The sequence below is a fragment of the Gymnoscopelus braueri genome, assembly GCF_963280865.1.
Source record: "Gymnoscopelus braueri genome assembly, chromosome: 1".
NCBI classification, from domain to species: domain Eukaryota; kingdom Metazoa; phylum Chordata; class Actinopteri; order Myctophiformes; family Myctophidae; genus Gymnoscopelus; species Gymnoscopelus braueri.
Window position 1 is genome coordinate 63,516,712 of NC_137603.1, and position 13,107 is coordinate 63,529,818.

Genomic DNA, 13,107 nt, shown 5'->3' on the forward strand with positions numbered 1-13,107 from the left:
AAAATGACACAGATGCGTTCCCGGTCTTAATGGGTTAAAAGGAAAATACCACACCAACAAACTGGAAGATGACTACTAATGCAGAAAGAGCAATGTCTAATAATGTTTTTATGTCCTGACAAGTGAGAGTATTCTGTCTGTCTGTCTGTCTGTCTGTCTGTCTGTCTGTCTGTCTGTCTCTCTAGTCTTAATGTGTTGAATCCATCCATCCATCTTCATCCACTTATCCAGAAGGTCGTGGAGGTAACAGTTTCAGCAGAGAATCCATCTTCCCACATCGGCCACTTAGCTCTGGGGAATCCCGAGGCGTTCCATGGCCAGTGTAGAGATATAATCTCTACTGGCCCTTGGTCTACACATATCACTGTGAACCATAAGATGTTTTTGTGTTTCTTTTTCACCTGCATTTTCTCCTGAGAGCCGTCATCTTTCTCTTCATCATCTTTCTCTTCATCATCATTTCATAATATTCGTATATTATATATGCTTGGACCCCGTTGCCACTTGCAGTTTATTTATGTATTTTATTTATTTGTTTATTTGTTTATTTGTTTATAGTGGGATCACAGTTTGTTTCTCTTTTTATAGGGCTATGTTATGTTTTCAGTTATTGTTGGCATTCATGACAGCCAGTTCCCACCTGATGTCATATGTGAGTTCAGACTGCTCCAAACCGTACTGAATAACTGCTAGCTTGCATAACATCTTCAGATTAGGACTCACATCTAAGATATACACGTCATTAGGTGTGTTGTATCCTCCAAAGAGGATGATACGATCTCCCACCATGCAACAACCCATCCAAGACATCCTACACGGAGCTTTCCCTTTGGGCTCAATCGTCGTCCATGAGCAGGTCTGTGGATTGAAATTCCACAGATCATTGAAGTACTGCTTTGAGTCGTTGCCAACAAATATGTACAGCTCTCCATTGTTGGCAAAGGCTGAATGAACACAGCGTCCTTCTGGAAGAATATGTGCAGAAGGTGTGCTCAGCCAGCAGTTGGTCTCTGTGTCAAACACTGTTCCAGTATCCCTGGCCACCACAGCCCCCAAATATAAACATATTTGTCCCGATGATGGTGGCAGAGTGACCTGATGAAACATATGGTGGAGTTCCTCTGGTGTTAATTAAAGACCAGACCATTGTGGTGGTGTCCAACTTACACATGTCATTAGTGTGTCCAGTCAGCTGGGTGTTTCCTCCATGCATATACATGACCTTCCTCAAGACACAGGCTGAGTGGTACCGCCTCCCCTCTGGTACCAGGCATATTGGGTTTGGACCATCTGTGGTTGTCAACATCAAATGCATAAAGCACGTTACAGTAAGGATGTCCCCCCCAGATGTACACAATATCTTCTATCAGAACAGCTGTGTGGCCCCAACGCACACAGGGAACATTAAGGTGAGAATCTCCTCTTCCATTTGTCCATGGGGGCAACTTCCTCCAGTGTAGAGACACTGTGTTGAAGATATGGACATTAATCTGATAACTGTTGTTCTTGTTACTGTAACTGTATCCTCCAAATGAGTGCACCTTGTGTCCGACTACCACAGCAGCTTGGTAGTAACTCTTAAGTCCTCCTTTCAGATGTATCGTCCAGTGAAACATTTCACACACAGTTGCTAGAAGGCAGGGCAATTTGTTTCCAGAAGTTGCTGAATGGTGTTGTGTTGGAAAATACAATAACGGCATTTAAAAGGACAATTACATCTGATGTAATAATTATGTTGTTATATCATTGCGTGATGACATCATTATATGAAATAGCTAATGACGTTACTCAACCTGAATGGCTATTTTAGCTAAATCTATGATCTGAATTGTGTCAGTACTATGACATCAGTAATCCATATTTGGGCATAGTGTGATAAAGACACACTATATGTGTGAATGAATGACTCCTCTGACAGGAGGGAGAATTATAATGTAGCTTTGTGATGCTGAGCTGGCATTAGGACCATGCTTATTGTCTCCGCCGGAGGTGGAGAGTATGTTTTCGTTCTGTCCCGCTGTGTGTCCCCCCCCGCCAAGCTAACATTGGTCAAACTTCACGTGACACGTGACAATATGTTGTCACCAATGCTTTTGATTGGCTAGTGAGACGCATGACGAAATAAAATCCTATAAATAGGTGTGTCACTTAATGAAGTGAGGTAACAGGATCAATCAGTCTTGATTGGAACAGTACCTTCCAGTACAAATCACCCGTCCGTGCGTGTGTGTGTCCCTCTGAGAACACCTAACATTGGTCAAGTTTCACATGACATCACAATATGTAATATAAATATATAAGTAGCTTAGACAGGAACAGTACTTTCCAGTATACAAACAGAGATCACAGCTGAGATCACACAATGCAACTAACTCCCATTACGCAAACTGAAGAAGCAGCAAATCATCGTCTGAAACCTGATGAAGAAGCAAAGGCGCAGAAGGCCAAAGCTAAGAAAGCATACTCATCTACAACAGTAACACAGAAGAGGACTATAGAGTTGAATTGATCCCACAACAAGGCCGAAGTCTTAATACTGTAACAATTGGCCACCTTGATCAAATACATTATGTAGCACTAGAGAAAACTGACATAGATCAAACACACCAATCAACTGCTGAAACTGTTCAAGACAATGAAGATGAAGAAGACAGACAAGCATTTGAACAAACCAGTCAATTACGAGGACTCCCATATGACACATTGCTTCAAGAAGAACATTTTTTAGATGCAGACACTACATATTCAGTCGCCCCTGCAGAACACCAAAAACCACGCGCATTCTACCAAGACGACAAGTTTGAAGAGTTGGCAAACCCATCAAAGTACCCTTATGGCCGCGGTGGTTTAAAAACAGAAAGAGCAAAAAACATCACACACAGAAAATATTTTAACCAACGCCTTTTGCATTGTGATGGCCGTTTTGCTAAAGACATAGACTATCTCCTGGCAGCTCAGTACATGGTGGAAGCACAACAAGTCAAAGATCAAATTCAGATATCCCTACGGCAAAGCCGTTTGATTAAAATAGCACGGGTCTGCTGGCGGAGCATTTTCTAGTTAACATTCATTCAATATCAACATATGAATTATGCATTCCAGCAGCCTGTCTGAGTTCCAGTCTGTGCACTAGGAATATTTCATGCTGCTTCAGTTGAACCACATAAATGAGTTCACTGATTACATGCATTTAATCTATTGCAATATCACTGACACTTTGTTCATAAACATACAGACACACATGCACATACTGCGCACACAACACACACAAGGCATGTGAGCTACAGAGCAAAGGCTTTGTTCTACGGGAACACAACTCCACTATTAGGCGTCTCTCTCTCTCTCTCTCCTGTATCGCGGTCACCATTGTCATGCTGTCATGCTGCCATTCAAAGTGACTACTGGCCAATCACAGCGCGTTGACCACTGGCCAATCACAGCGCGTCTAACTGACTAGTTGCTGCGCGGCTGCCTCTTAAAGGGTTAAGGGCTGGGTTACGAAAAGACCCACCCCCACCTGCCTCTGATTGGCCTACCGAATGCCACCTTCTGTGACACACGTGGAAGCTTGCCTCCAAGCCTTGGGGCGGCCATAGCTGAGTGGTTAGTGAGCCCGCCTAGGGAACCAGCTGGCCCTGGTTGCCCCAGGTTCGATTCCAGGCTATCCCAGCATATGTGCCGATGATATGAAATTTGTCCCTGAGCAAGACTCTTAACCCCAATTGCTCACAGGTTCTCATTGGAAACAAGACCGCAAGGACTTTCATGAACGACCTGTTAAAAGGAATTATCCTTATCCTTATCCTCTAAATGGCGCCCGAGATACAGATGCCTCAGAGCCGGAGGCTCAGGAGGCGTCTACCTTTATATGTCTATGGTGCAAGCCATTATCCCCAATGCAATCTAACGCTCTCCTTTTTCCCTGTTTGCAGTGTTGCCAGGTCTGCATATTATAAGCCACATTGGGCTTGTTTTTCTGTGAAGTTGCTTGCAAATAATGGTAGAACGGTTGTGTGCTTGTAGATCGGCTATTTTCAAATAGCCAACATATATAAATATGCACATTGTTTAATGGCCGACATAGGTTTGAAGTGCTCATGTGGCCTATTATAGTCGCTTCTTTTGGGCTTGTTTCTTACACCTGGTTGCTAATTCCTCTCGCAAATTCTCGCAAAACAGTGCACTGTTGGGATTTAACATGGACATCAAACACCCAACGTTTGGTTTCTGCTCTAGCCTTTGATTGCCTTTCAATAAAACCACATTTGATAGACATACGTATCACCTACATGTTACTGATTAGACAGAATTTGATATTTTTGGAATATTTCCTGCGTAATCGATGAATAAAACTGACGTGTGTAATTTTTGCATTGCATTGCGCGACGCACACATTGTCTTCTTTAAATAGACTATTGATAGCATTCGAAGCCGGTCAATCCATGTATCTCGAGTTCGCAGTACAAGGGAGTACAGTGCCCGCCGTCGTGTCGGTCGGATAGGCGGTTGTCCTGAACCGCCAGAAAAGGCTCTGGCCGTGGTCCAAATGAGCCAATTGATTGTCATGGCAACCCCGGCCTAAGCTTGATTAGGCAAATTCCCCACACTTGTCAGATTCCCCACACCTGCCATTTGATTAGTGCTCAGTCCACTTTCCACAGTCAGTTTGCACTCTTCACACATTCTCCACACATTCTACACAGACGTTTACCACTCACTGCACAAGGACTGTTCAGAACCACCGATCCTATGTGTGGGCACAGTACACATTTTGCCTATATATGGGCATGCCCATGTGTGACAAACAAGCCAGGGGCTCGCAACTTACTTTTAAATGCTCCAAAATGTTATTTACGGCAAACAGCAGCAGATTACATATATACGTACATACGTACAGAGATTCCCTGCATTTATTGTAAGATAAATCAGTTAGTTTCGAAATGGGAATTCTTCACCAATTGTGCATAGTGAATAATGGCATTTTCTTGTTGATATGTCATAATCATTTGGATGGAATTCATTGATAGCAATGATGACATTTGCATATAGAGCAGATGAAGATAATGTTTACACAACAATGACCCTCTGAACAAACACTTGGTGACAACAGTAAGGAAACGCTCCCGTTTAACTCATTAAGACCGGGGACACATCTGTGTAATTCTTACGTATCTAAAAATGTTTTCTAAATTCTAACAGTATGTTGCTATATCAGTGGTGCTCCAACTTTTCCATGTCAAGGACCCCCAAAATTATATGTATTTGGCCGCGGACAACCATCTGAAAATATGTTGTTCCAGGGACCCCCAGAAGCAAAGATTTTAGTTAAATATGTTCGCTTTAAAACAAATAAAAATATGATTTTCCAAAAAATAGCAGATCTACAAGCTTTCTATGAGCTTGTAGATCTGCTATTTTTGAATAGCCAAAGAAATCTTAAAATGACACATATAGATGCATTCCCGGTCTTAAAGGTAGGGTAAGTGATTTGCGTTGGTTAAAATAATTGTTAAATAGCTCTATATTCTGATAGTACTCATTGCTATAGAGTGTTTGTTCAGTATTAGGAGTCTCCTTGTCTCTCCATCTCTTTATTAAACAGAAAATGCATTTTCGTTTCAGTTTCAGTTTCATTTCCAATTTTATCCAACCAGGACAGAGAACTCAATCAGGATACAGATTAAACAAGTGAAATTGGAAGTGATGACACTAAGAAATGAGCATGCAAAATTGGAACTGAAAACTATACAAATTAAGCTTAAAAATGGGTACTTTCTCCTGATTGGCTGAGATTTTGACACCTACCGAAAAATGTATTTTCTGTTTATTAAAAAGCTGGAGAGACGGGGAGACTCCTGTTACTGAACAAACACTCTATAGCAATGATTACTATCAGAATATAGTATTTTAACCTTTAAAAAAAATACTTTTTGTTTTAACCAAAAAATATCACTTACCCTACCTTTAAAGGGTTAACAGGAAGAAATGTGTGTGTGTGTGTGTGTGTGTGTGTGTGTGCGTGTGCGTGTGCGCGTGTGCGTGTGCGTGTGTGTGTGTGTGTGTGTGTGTGGGGGGGGGGGGGGGGTTATTACGCGAGGCTCGCAAGGAGGAGGAGGCGGCGCGAGGCGGGGCTTTGATACGAGGCGGCGCGAGGATGAGGAGGGGGAGGAGGAGGAGGCGGCGCGAAGCGGGGCTTTGATGCGATGCCGACCTGGCTTTTGTTGTTCCCCCCCACATAGCAACCAGGAAGCTACGCTAGGGGAACGCTGAACACGTGTTCACACACGCACACGTGACAATAGTTATTGTCCATGACGGAGGCGCGCCGACTCAGCAGAGCTTGAGGTCGAGGAGGCGCGCCCTCGCGCCTGGAGGCGCGAGTGCCTGCGCCGACCGGCCGAAGTATGCTAGTCGAATCAGCGCCGTCCGAGTTTCGAACCGATAGGGGGAGAATAGATCTTTTCATGGGTTACTATCCAGTGTCCACGACGACACACGTGTGTGCATGTGTGTGCATGCACACACGCATGCATTCATTGCCCTCTAGCGTTGGTTATACAGAATTGCCTGGGTGGGTGGTAAAAACAAGCGCTCCTTTTCCAATTTCCCTGGAATGCCAATTTCCCTGTAACATATACATACATACAGTGTGTGTGTGTGTGTGTGTGTGTGTGTGTGTGTGTGTGTGTGTGTGTGTGTGTGTGTGTGTGTGTGTGTGTGTGTGTGTGTGGTGGAGCAATTTCGAAAAGGTTGTGTCCTCTCACAAACTTTATTTTCTAATATTTGCCTGAAACCAGTTTTAAATTCTCAAAATCAATACACAGCGAGTGTTTGAAAACTGGCTGTCAAAGCACTGATGTCTAAATCTACCTGATTCTTGTTTTCATGCGCTGTGTGAGAGAAGTACAAATTCAAATAAAAAACATTCTCTTGTCTTTGTACTTTCTACACTAGTGAGATGTTTACTGGTGTTTAATGAGCTCCACAAGGTCACACTGTGGTGGGTATCTGTTTTTATCCACAGAGAGCCTTCAAACTATTTAGTTTCCCCTGAGGACACCATTTTAAACCAGTTCCAATTATTAAACAGTTTTTCTTCCTTTTGACCTTTAGACCTTAACAAGACCTTGATTCTTACAACAAAGGAAAACAAACACAAACAAATAATAGGACACCAACAAGAAGAACTTAGTGTCATTGATACAGGAATGACTCATTGTTGAATGAATGATTGCTTTGCTGTGATTGCATGTTGTTTTTACTGTAGTGCTGCATGGGGAATGAATGAGCTTCACTTAGAGGTGTAGTTCTAAGTTTTTCTCGCATTCCTAAGCCAATAACTTGATAACCGGCGGTCTCTCCGGTAGCGGACACAAAGAGTCTCCTTTGTGTCTCCTACCGGATACATTAGCATCTTTATTATTATCACCACATTATTGGCTCAGGAATGTGACAAAAACAAAACAATCTCCATGAATTCAATTCTTCATGGGGTGTGTAATTGATAGCAAATACTTTTTTTTTTGGGTGAGCTACTCCTTTAACTCTGTATTCTGCGTAATTATTTTGAAATGAGAACCAATTTGGACCATGGGTGTCATTTGGGATGGCAATAGCCACCCCTTAGCATTCACATCTGACCTAAAATTCAGTTCCCCGTCTCAAAAGAGTTTGTGCCAGGGACCGCTAGAAGAGAAGATTTGTAAAAAATAGTTGATCTACAAGCTCACAGCGCTTCAATAAGTTGCGTGCTGTGAGCTTGTAGAGCAAGGTGGGGTCCCCGGACCCCACCTTGAGAACCATTGACCTACAATACTTGAAAAAATATGTAACAAATTGTGACTCCATGTAAAACTGAATATTGCATAGAATCCATCAAAATGAAAATGATTTCAGCTCTAGAAGTAAACATTTAAAGAGAGGAAAGATGGATATAAGTTTTGGCAGCTATGATTTCATAGCTGTATTCTCACAGTGGAGTGTGCAGTGAGTCACTAGGTGGCAGCGTTGTTCTATATTTTATGATGTTCAGGAGGGAATCCCTGACTTGATCATTACATGAGGGTTGGCAGGTACAGTATGGCTTGGAACTGGTAGAGCTGTGGAGGGGGGAGGGGTGGCTATTAAACTGACTACGCTCGCAGCTCACCTCCGCTCTCCCACATTGTTGAACGGTTAATGCAAGTAAAACCAGTCACACACTACTTAATGCTACCAAATAAACCACCATCAGTGCTGCAGTCTAGAGGAGAGAATGTGAGAAAGATCCCGAGAAAGCTTGCCTAGGGCGGCAATTTGGTCAGAACCGGCCATGAATTCAACACATACATACAGCCTACAGCCTGGTGACAATATCAGAGCTTCTCTCTCCCATCTATGTAAGAAGAGATTAAATTCAGTGGTGATTAGGAATAGAACAGAGGACGTATGGTACACCCAGTGGTGGAAAAAGTACTCAAATGTTTTACGGAAGTAAAAATATCAATACTGCAATGTACAAGTAAAAGTCTGGAATTAAAAATGTACTTGAGTAAGAGTACAAACGTATTGGTATCAAAATGTACTTAAAGTACCAAAAGTAAAAGTACTAAAATGTGTGAAAATAGCAGTACAGTACTGTCTGGCAGTACAGTACTTGAGTAAATGTACTTAGTTACTTAACACCACTGGGTACACCCACAGGTTACACTCTCCATGTATCTCGTCTCTTTGGAAAAATAGAGTGGGAGAAGGAGGAGGAGGAGGAGGGAGGACTCCTGGTGATTCCTCTTCCCAGTTCAAAGGCAGATAAATTGATGTACAGAATAGTAAAGCACAGCATCGTGGGCTGTGTGTAGATGAGGTTCACCCAATCAAAGAACTGACTGAAGCCTAGATGTTTCAGAGTGGAGAAAGGGTTTGTCAATCCCACCCTGTTTAAGCATGTACCCTAGAGTCCCTATTCTGGGCATGTTATAATAGGCAAAGATTCGGTGAAAATAGGCGGATATGCTGTGAAATAGCCGATCTACAAGCTCACAACGCGTCGCAACGCGACAATGCGACACGTTGTGAGCTTGTAGATCTGTTATATTCGGCTAACAAATTTGGTGTAAATGGAAACCAAACCATTTGGTGGAGGGGACCAAGTATACAGTCCTGGGGACCCCGGTCAATGAAAATATATACGGTAGGTCAACTTGAAAATCACTGGCTTTTCTAGTATCATATTGCCATATTGTGTTTCCAGAAAAACATTTTAGAACTTTAAAGAGATACATGTGTATACATGAAATATTTAGGAAAAGTCAAGAAAGGGGATCTAGCTTCCTGCTTAAAGTCAATTGAGTTTAAAAAAAAAAATCAAAATAATCCATTCTGATCGCTCCCTGACTTCAGTGTTGTTTATCAGTAATGACATGGCAAGGGAACAAATCTGTTCTGAGTGACCAACATATCATCAACTGACATCTTCACAGGAACAGCAACGTGTATGAAGCCAAGCTGATCATCATAGATCCAAGAGAATACACCAGTCCTGGCTTACATTACACAATGTCAAACATGGGGTTCAACAGTATAATGTGCTCTTTAGAATAAAACATACAATATGTCTGGTTGTGTGGGAGGTAATCTACCTTCTCTAAGCTTCATGATCAGTATCATTGTAATGCATTAGTGTTATGTTATGTAGTTCCTAAGCATACAGTAGGCCTTAATAAACGATGATATTATCTGTCCCTGGAGCTTTACTTTACAATCAGTTCTTCATAACATTAATGACCCAAGCAGCAGCTATGGAGAGCCACCAATATTAATGTCAATCTCAGCAATCATGCAAAGTCATGCTTGTTCACCCTTGAATGTGTGGAATATGACTTTACATAAAAACTCTCTAATGAACTCATTAACGTCTCTCCGTCTCTCCCTCTCCCTCTCCCTCTCTCTCTCTCTCTCTCTCTCTCTCAAATAAAAATAACAGAATAAAATCACATCCAATGAATTCCAGCCTTCCAGTGCAGAGTGGTACAGCAGCGTACCAGCTGAGTGTCAGCACACACACATTTACGCCTGGAAACAAACAATCTCAGCATGAACTGAATACCTCACACATACTGTAACGGTTTCCACTGAATTGGGTACTTTGTATTCGGGGTGCCAGGTAGACCCTGTCTACCAGAGAAATAATACTCTTATTCCTCCTTTTTTGTATTTAGTGAGTTCTTCCTCATCTGAGTTTTTAACCATTAGTGAAACCACACAAAGGACTTATATATAAAATATAAACCCTTTTGTCATTGAGAATAAACCAACACAAGTTTTAAGTTCAGTTGCAATTCGTTTAGTGAAGAAACGTTATATTAAACACACAAAGCAGTTCATCAAACTCAATTCATTCACCAAAATAAACCAAAAGCCAACCAGTTGATCAACAGTTTCAAAAAAGAAACAAAATATAATTCACAAAATCACAGAACCCAGGTTACGTGTGTAACCCCTCGTTTTCAACGCAAAACACAATTCAATGAATTACCATCAGTTCACAACAGCGCACAACACAATGCCATCATAAACCAAGTTCTTTAATAGATAAAGTCACGTCACGTCCCAGGTAGCAAATCATGTCAGATTTCTAGTGTGACGACGTCTCCACGCCCCGCCGACCGGAGCGTCCGCTCGTCGCGACCCGACGTCTCCACGTGACGTCCTTGATCAGCGTTTACGTGCACTGCGCCGAGCGCACACCTGGCGTAGCGCTGTCGGGCCGGGTGGGTCCGCGAGCGGCCGAGTAGTGTGGCGCTGTCGTATATGACCCCCCCCCCCCCTCATATATTGCGAACCCCCCCTCGTATTTGACCCCCCCATTTATTGTAAACCCCCCTCCCTCCCACATATTTATATATAAACACATCCAGATGCCCTTAGTTTTTTTTCGTTTTATTAAAATAGTAAAAGAAAGTTATAAATGCATAAAGCAATCACAATTGTACAAGGGCTTCTCTTAATTGTCTGTAACAATAGTCAGTGGTGTAAAGCATTGGTTCTCAAAGTGGGGTCCGGGGACCCCCAGGGGTCCTTGGGGGGGTCCCTAGTCAAATGATTGATAGGAACCAAATGGACCCTTGTGGGTCTGTAACTCTGAGTGTACAAATGGAACCAAATGGACCCTTACGGGTCCATTTGGTTCCATTTGTACATTGTCAGAGTTCGATTAACATTGGTTTTACAGTGTATATTGGGGTCCCAGAGGTATAAATGCCATTAAATTGGGGTCCGTAGCCTAATGCATGTCAAACTGGGGGTCCTTGAAATTAAAATGGTTGAGAATCACTGCTAGAGAGCCGTAAAAACCTTCTTATTGGGGTCCCTGGCTTATCTTTTCAAATGGGGGTCCGCGGGGTAATAAGTGTCAATTAGGGGGTCCTTGACATGAAAAAAGTTTGAGAAGGACTGGTGTAAAGTAACTAAGTACATTTACTCTTCCGAGCGTGCTACTCTCATCTTCATCTGAAGCCCCTTTCAGAAAACGTAGAGTCTGCAACTCCTGCCTGGTCAACCTCTTATGGCTGGAAATGCGTCACGTGGCTTCTGCAATGACAATTAAAGAACAAAGTCAGTAAGGGACCAGTCGAAATTTAGGAAATGGGGGGTATGGAGGAAAATAGGGGAGGGTCATGCCATTTTAAATTTAGTCCGAGGGAGGGTCAACTAATTTTATTTTGAGTCCAAGGGAGGGTCATGCATTTTTGAATTAATAAAATAGACCGGGTTTTTATATTTTTTTTTTACTACAGTTTTTATAAATTACATTCTCCCCTTCCCCTCATCAATTTTACAAACAAGTTATAAATTATTATAACACCAAACAACCACCCGCCAGAGCGCACACTCCGCACAGGCTGCAATGGATGCGTTGAGACGGCCAGGACGCACAGCGCGCACCTCTGTCAATACGGTAATGGTAGACACCAGTTCTCTGGTTGAGATTCAACATCAAGTGAAACGCTGCACATAACCAGTGATAGGTTAGATTTAAAGCCTATATTCCAGTTTATAATGTGCGGAAGCCAAGCAACACTTTTGACAGAGAGAGGGGGGGGGGGCATGAGAGAGCGCGCGGGCGCACGAGAGAGAGGGGGGGGGAGCATGAGAGAGCGGGGAGAGAGGGAGGGAGAGAGAACCCGACGTCGGATCAACAGCAATACAAATTCATAACTGCAAACAGATCCAAAGATTAGGCTATCAATATCATACAAAAGCAGAGAGAAGCTGTGTTCTCACCGCTCTGATGGACAATAAATAATCCTTTTGCAAACAATATCCATGTTCTGTTCCTTTGTCAACAATGATCCAAATGGGAAGTTTATTTCAGCAGCTAGAACATGACAGTTTGACATAGATTTGTTTGAGCAACTTTTGCTGTGCAGCTCCTCATTTAAGTTAATTGCCTTCACCTGCTGCTGTGCTGCTGCGCAACAGGGCAGATCTCCGCCAGGCCAGGTGGCCCTATCCAGGCCCATGAAATTCATAGGCAGTCTACAGTAGCCAATTAGAATGAAATCTGCTAAAACTGACTCATACACTGATACAGAACCATATATAGGCTAAATATTGTCTCTGACTCTCTGTCGGTTGGGAAAACTGTTCCTTTTATTTTAAAACAATTTCAAATGGTGAAAAAAGACAATCTACAAGCTATAATTATTGAAAATTAAGAAATACTATATTTTAAATAGTGAAAAATACAGAAAATAGGGGAAAATACATAAAATCTCTAATCTGTGATTCTAATGTGATTAATGTGACCCCTACAGTCAGTGAAGTCCAGTGCTGAATGTGACAAATAGGCTATAACCCAATACATAATTTTATGAAATAAATGGGTTATATTTTACAGATAGTTACACTATTCTTGTACTATATTAAAAATAAATCATCCTTAACCTTCAAGTTAAATTAATTATTTCCGTGGACTTAAAAATCATCGTTTTATTTGATGGCCTTCTTTTTGATTGGCCTTTTACAGGCCCTACCAGCCTGTAGGGGGAGGTAGAGAGTAACATATTATAATACCAGCCTGTAGGGGGAGGTAGAGAGTAACATATTATAATACCAGTCTGTAGGGGG